The following is a 6,159-nucleotide window of genomic DNA, read 5'->3' on the forward strand; positions in this document are numbered from 1 at the left end:
TTTTTTCAAACAAAATGCAACACAGATGCTCACATGTTATTTCTATACTTGTAGAAATGCCATTCTGACGAGGCGCAACTGCTGCGAGCCTTTTACCAAGTGGAGAGTAGTGCCAAGTGTGAGAGCACAATGTTTTTATTGCATAGTAATTTTAATCTCCTAGGTCTACTGATCCATTCTGACGAACGAACAAGTGATTACAAATCTACTTTTGATCAATGAAATGCATGCATGTCTACCGTTTTATCGCGTTGACCCTTTTATCTAGAAGATCGGGTATAATATTTTTCAGTTGTAACGCGTTGACCCTTTTATTGAAAAAAGAGAGTATGAGACATGGCAACCAATTGCAATCATGATTAAACTATAATAATAAAATAAAAACAATAACTTTAGAAACACTATTTAATGCCTCTATCATGTAAAACTGACATTGTGATTGTTATGTGGCTATGTGTGGGGTATTTAGCTAGTACTACCTCTAAATGATGAATTGATTAATTAATCGATTAATGCTAACCATGGTTATTTTCAGGGCCATTGCCATCCAACGACCTAAAGCTCATCCTCGTAGTCATCGAGGCCATCTCCCAACCTTGTCTGCATGGCCGAGATGACCGGGTCGCACACGCCCTGCAACGGAGAAGAATTCTATGAGACAAGGTCTCACGCGAGACCCATCCTGATGGATGACACGTGGCATTCACAAATCACAAAGCATCCCCCACCCCCACTTAAAATCAGGGGGAGAGAAATTAGATGCTTTGTGATTTGTAAATGCCACTTGTCATCCATCAGGACGGGTCTCACCTGCTAACCGTGAGATCTGGTCTTATATATTTTTTTCCCCTGCAACTCACTGAGCTTCTTCTCATAGTGCCCCTCCTCGGCGTTGTCAGTGTTTCCATCGAGCCACTTGCTCACCGCCATCACCTCACCCTCCACCTCCCCCCTCTTCTTCTCCTCCAGCTCCATGTCACCAGTAGCGACAAGGGTCTCCTTGATGCTGTGCACGTAGGCCTCCAACCTAGCTTTGCCGTTCCTAGCGAACTCGTCCATTTCACGCATCATAGCGTCGAACTCTTCCTGACTAAACCGACGATGATGAGAACCATAGCTGGTCTTGGCCGTCTTGCCGGAGGCCTTGTCCGTCGCCTCGGCGTGGATCGTGCCCGCCTCGGCGTGGATCGTGCCCGCCTCGTCCACCTCGATGGTCACCTCGATTTCTCGCCTTCCCCAGTTCCATATACTGCGCCCATCATGATTCATGAATGATTCGCGTTACAAATTGACAATATGTATGTATGTGTGATCTCGGAGTAGCTAGGATGTAGGAGGGTGTTAATAGCTAGCTAACCTTGCAGGTGCGATTTAAGAGAGGTCAAGCTGGCAGAGGAGTCTGTTATCCTTGACCTCAGTTCGGTCGCCCTCATACACCTTGATTGTCATGGTGCTCCGCTTGTCCCAGTACGTGGTGATGACATGCGTCCCCTTTGCCGGGTAGCCGGCGTCCCTCCGGATCAGCTTCACCATGGCCCCGTCGGCGGCTTCGATGCCGATAGCGGGCTGCGGCACGTCAACTATCCCTGCATATATTTTTTCTTATCAATCGAGAGTCTTAACTGCATCTTCATAAAAATCTTGTCAAGGTGAGGGAGGCAGAACAAGTAACTGTACCAAAAAACATCTTGTCGTCGCAGGGCCGGTCCATACATATTCGGGGACCTGGGGCGGGATGACAAAATGGGGCCCTTGTATACAAATAAAAATTCAGAATATATTGTATGTCCAAAGCAATTTAGTAAATACAAGCATAGATTGATGGACTTTGAACTAAAACCGCAAGGGAGGTGAAAAAAAACACTATTTCTCCTAGCACTTCTGGAAGAAAAGTCGTCAACAACCACATCAGTATTTATTTCATCCAAATTTTCTTTCTCAATGCATAAAGTAGCAATAATATACTGTTTTTCTTTCACTTTCTTTTCTCACTGATAAACATTTTTCAGAAGACATATCACCAAAAAATTACAGAAAAACAGTCAATACAAGGAGAAAAGCACCTGAATATAGGCATATGGCTTGATGCCGAATTGTCGACGTAGCTTCCCAGATCTGCAAGGCTACAACACTCATTCCCCGTCTGCCCTTCTAATCCCTGGATCCAATGAAGCTTTTTGTTTTGTTTTTGCGCATGGATCCAATGAAGCTTTGAAGAACAGGCCAATAGAGTAAGAACTAGGAAGAGAAGAATTGAAGATGTCAGATGGATCAATCAGAGGCGGAGTGCCGGGCTATTTAACACTGAATCAAAAGAGTACTTGATTAGGGGAAGGAGGTAGACGTACCATCTCTGATGCGGTGATGCCTCAAGCATTTGCAATCAGATGTGGAACGTTGAGGATGCAAAGAGAGATGATTGGGGAGAGGAATAGTATCGTTGGTCTCCATTAATGGATGCACGGAGCGGCGCCTCGAATTTGGAACTGCACCGGAGCGGCGGCACTGTTCTTTGGGATTGGAGAATTTGGGGAGGAGCCTAGGGGGCGAGGAAACTGAAGACGAGACCGAAGGAGATCGATGGAGCGCTGCAGCACCATAGCTAAACTAACTATCGATTCTTTCAGCCTGTGAGTGCTAGCTACTTGATGGGCTTGGGCCTTACTGTATAATATACTACTATGTGGGTTGGGGCCCCTACCTTCGAGAGGCCCAGGGCGGTCACCCCGTTGCCCCGGCCTATGGGCCGGCCCTGTGTCGTCGTCGTCATGGTGTCCGGTCAGATAGCTCCCCTGTACTGTGGCCCCGTAGGCGACGGCCTCGTCAGGGTTGATCCCGTCGACGTTGACGGGCTCCTTGCCGTCGAAGTAGTCCTTGACAAGCTGCCGCACCATGGGGATCCTGCTGCTGCCGCCCATGAGGATGACATCGTCGATGTCTCCCTTCTCCAGCTCGGCGTCCTCCAAGGCCTTGTTCAACGGAGCCATCGTCTTCAAGAAGAGGTCTTGGTTGAGCTCCTCGAACAGCACCCTGGTGAGCGTCTCCGATAGGTCGACGCCATCCAACACCGCCTTGAGCTCCACGAGCACATGGTGTTGGTCGCTCAGCGCCCGTTTGGCGCGCTCGCACTCCCGCAGCAGCCTGTGCATCGCGCGGTCGTCGCCGGTGACGTCCCGGCCGTGCTTCCGCTGGATCAGCTCGACGAAGTAGCCCGCGATTCGCCGGTCGAAGTCGTCACCGCCGAGGTGGGCGTCGCTGCGGCTCGCCATGGTCTCGAACACGCCTTGGTCGAGGGTGAGCACGGCGACGTCGAGCGTGCTGCCGCCGAGGTCGAACACGAGGATGTTCCTCGCGTCGCCCCTATGCTTGTCGAGGCCGTAGGCGATGGCGGCGGTGACGGGCTCCCTTACCAAGCGGAGGACGTCGAGGCCGGCGAGGATGCCGGCCTCCTTGGTAGCGTACAGCTGCGCGTCGGTGTAGTGGGCGGGCAGGGTGAGCACCGCCCGCGTGACCTTCCTGCCCAGGTGGGCCGCCGCCCTGTCCATCATGTCTGCGAACACCGCGGCAGTGATCTCCACGGGCCTGAGCAACCGCACGTCGTCCTCGCCCACCTCCACCCGGACGTACGGCATCCCGTCCCGGTCGACGACGGCGTACGGCAAGGTCTCCACGTCCCGCTGCAGGTCGGCGTCGCTGAACCGCCGTCCCAGGAGGCGGGGAGGGGGGTGGGGGGCGCGAAAGACAAATAGTCTATGATAAGCAACTGCTGCTGAAGAGGAAATTTATAATAAGTGTAGCTAGGTCTCGTTGACTGAGACTTAATCAGCCTCAGTCGAATGATATAGTATATAAAAAGAAAAAGAAAAAACTGAAGAAAAGAATGTACAATTCTTTATGCAAGATCTAAGGGATTTAGTATCGACTAAGACATAACGAAGTCTTAATCGGCGGAGACTTAGTAAAACTGATTTATAATGTGTACAGTCCAATAGTACAATCAACGGCTGACCAACTACCACTTAGAGAGAAAATTATAGTGCCATCATCAAAAACTTCCCAATTAGTTATATCAAACCACACAAGAAAAAACCCCAGTTTGACTCATTGTACATCAGTGTTGATGTACAGGCAACGCTCTTCAGATTTAGGCTGTGTGTCACGGCGGGGGCAGCTGGTTGAGAAGAACCACACCACATTGTTAGACTGAACGAGTCATCCGCTGCCTAAATACTTCAGCTAGTCATGTGCTGCCGCTGCTCTACTCTCTCTCTCTCTCTCTCTGTACTCTTCTTATATACTTGTAACCCCTTTGTGGATGAATACAATGAGTTCGCAGGCTATTCTAGTGACTGCATGCACACTATATATAATTTACACACATGAGCTGAGAAGCACGTGCCTGAAGATGGGTTAGTTCGTTGCTGCACTGTGCGTGAAGATGGATTAAGCCGAGCTGCAGCCAGCAGGGGCCACTGCTACCTAGTAGTAATGAAATAAAATCGTTTGGGCTGGGGGGGGGGGCACGGCCCCCTCAGGTCATAACATAGCTCCGCCGTTGCCTGGCGGCCTCGCCGACGAGCCTTTGTCCGTCGTCGGTGAAGGCGACCCATGCGGGGGTGACGCGGTTGCCCTGGTCGTCGGGGACGATCTCGATGGAGCCATCCCGGTGTACGGTGGCAATGCACGAGTGTGTCGCGCCGAGTGCGATGCCGAGCACCTCATCGCTAGTCTCGCCGGACCGGCGCCTGCTCTCTGTGATGAGGAAGCTCGATGCCGTGAGGGGTAGGAGGAGGAACCAGAGGACGAGCAGTGCCTCCACAGCACGACGAGCCATGGACTTGGCCCATATCGATTTGGAGGACAACTTTTTTTGAAAAGGGGTGCTTTATTACTTAAAAGATTTAAGCATTACACCCGACCTCTGCATAATTAAGATGCGCACAGCCAAATAAGATCCTCTCACATAAAATAAAAATAAAGAGGCGAATTACAACGAAACATGTAGAGTTCGTATAACGCCTAATGTGGAGGGGGGCCATTCCTTAGATCATGCTGCCACCCATGTTGGGTAAAAGTATCCCTCGCCGTAGCCTCCAATCGTGTACACACCTCCGTAAACAAGTCTCGATTCTCCACGCGTTGTAAAGAGGACCATAAACGAAGAGTCCCGGTACATCTGTAGATAACCTGCAACAGAGAAGTACTTTTACCGTTAAAAACCTTATCATTTCTACATAGCCAAAGCGACCAAATAACGACAAGTGCTCCCATCCTGAGAAGAGTTCTAAACCTGTGATCAATCCCATGTAACCAGTTGCCAAATACATTAGCAACACTACATGGAGGATACAAGCCAGAAGCTATTTGGATGACTGACCATATAGAACGAGCCAATTTGCATTGGAAGAATAAATGTTTTATTGTCTCCCCATGGTGACAAAATACACACTGCGGGCTTCCATGCCAATTCCTCTTAATAAGGTTATCTTTAGTAAGAATAACTCCGCGACGAAGATACCATGCAAAGATTTTATTCTTAAGAGGTATCTTCATCTTCCAGATCTTCTTGTTATTAACAACTGGCACATCGGACTGGATTAACGCTCTATACATAGAATCCACTGAGAATTGTCCATTTCCATGGAGGTTCCATCGGAATACATCAGACCCATGTGACAATTGCACCGTGGACAACCGTTGGAGCAGGATATTCCACGAATGGAGTCTAGGTCCAATTAAGTCTCTTCTGAACGTCACATTTGGCGGAAATGATTCCATTACCGTGGCGATAGTATCACCTTTGTGGCGCACAATACTGTATAGAGCCGGATATTGTTCCCGGAGTGTGGCATTTCCTAGCCACTTGTCCTCCCAGAATCTAATTTCCGAGCCGTCCTTAATCGAGAAGGATCCATAGCAGAAGAAATATTTCTTCGTAGCCATTAGACCTGCCCAAAGGTGTGAATCCTCAGGCTTTCAATATACTTGGGATACCGCCTTGGAACCCACATATTTCCTCCTTAGGAGGGTTTGCCATACACCATCTTTCATTAGTAATTTAAACAACCATTTGGCGAGGAGGGCCCTATTCATAACGTCAAGGTCATGAATGCCCAACCCGCCTTGGTCTTTGGGACGGCAAACCACACTCCATTTAGC

At 49.4% G+C, this 6,159-nt stretch overlaps 1 pseudogene; it reads right to left on the reverse strand.

Annotated features, from left to right (window-relative positions):
• Positions 1 to 303: 303 nt before the first annotated feature.
• Positions 304 to 4,834, reverse strand: LOC125540987 (annotated as a pseudogene).
• Between the last annotated feature and the right edge of the window lie 1,325 nt (positions 4,835 to 6,159).

The sequence above is a fragment of the Triticum urartu genome, chromosome 2, assembly GCF_003073215.2.
Source record: "Triticum urartu cultivar G1812 chromosome 2, Tu2.1, whole genome shotgun sequence".
NCBI lineage: Eukaryota > Viridiplantae > Streptophyta > Magnoliopsida > Poales > Poaceae > Triticum > Triticum urartu.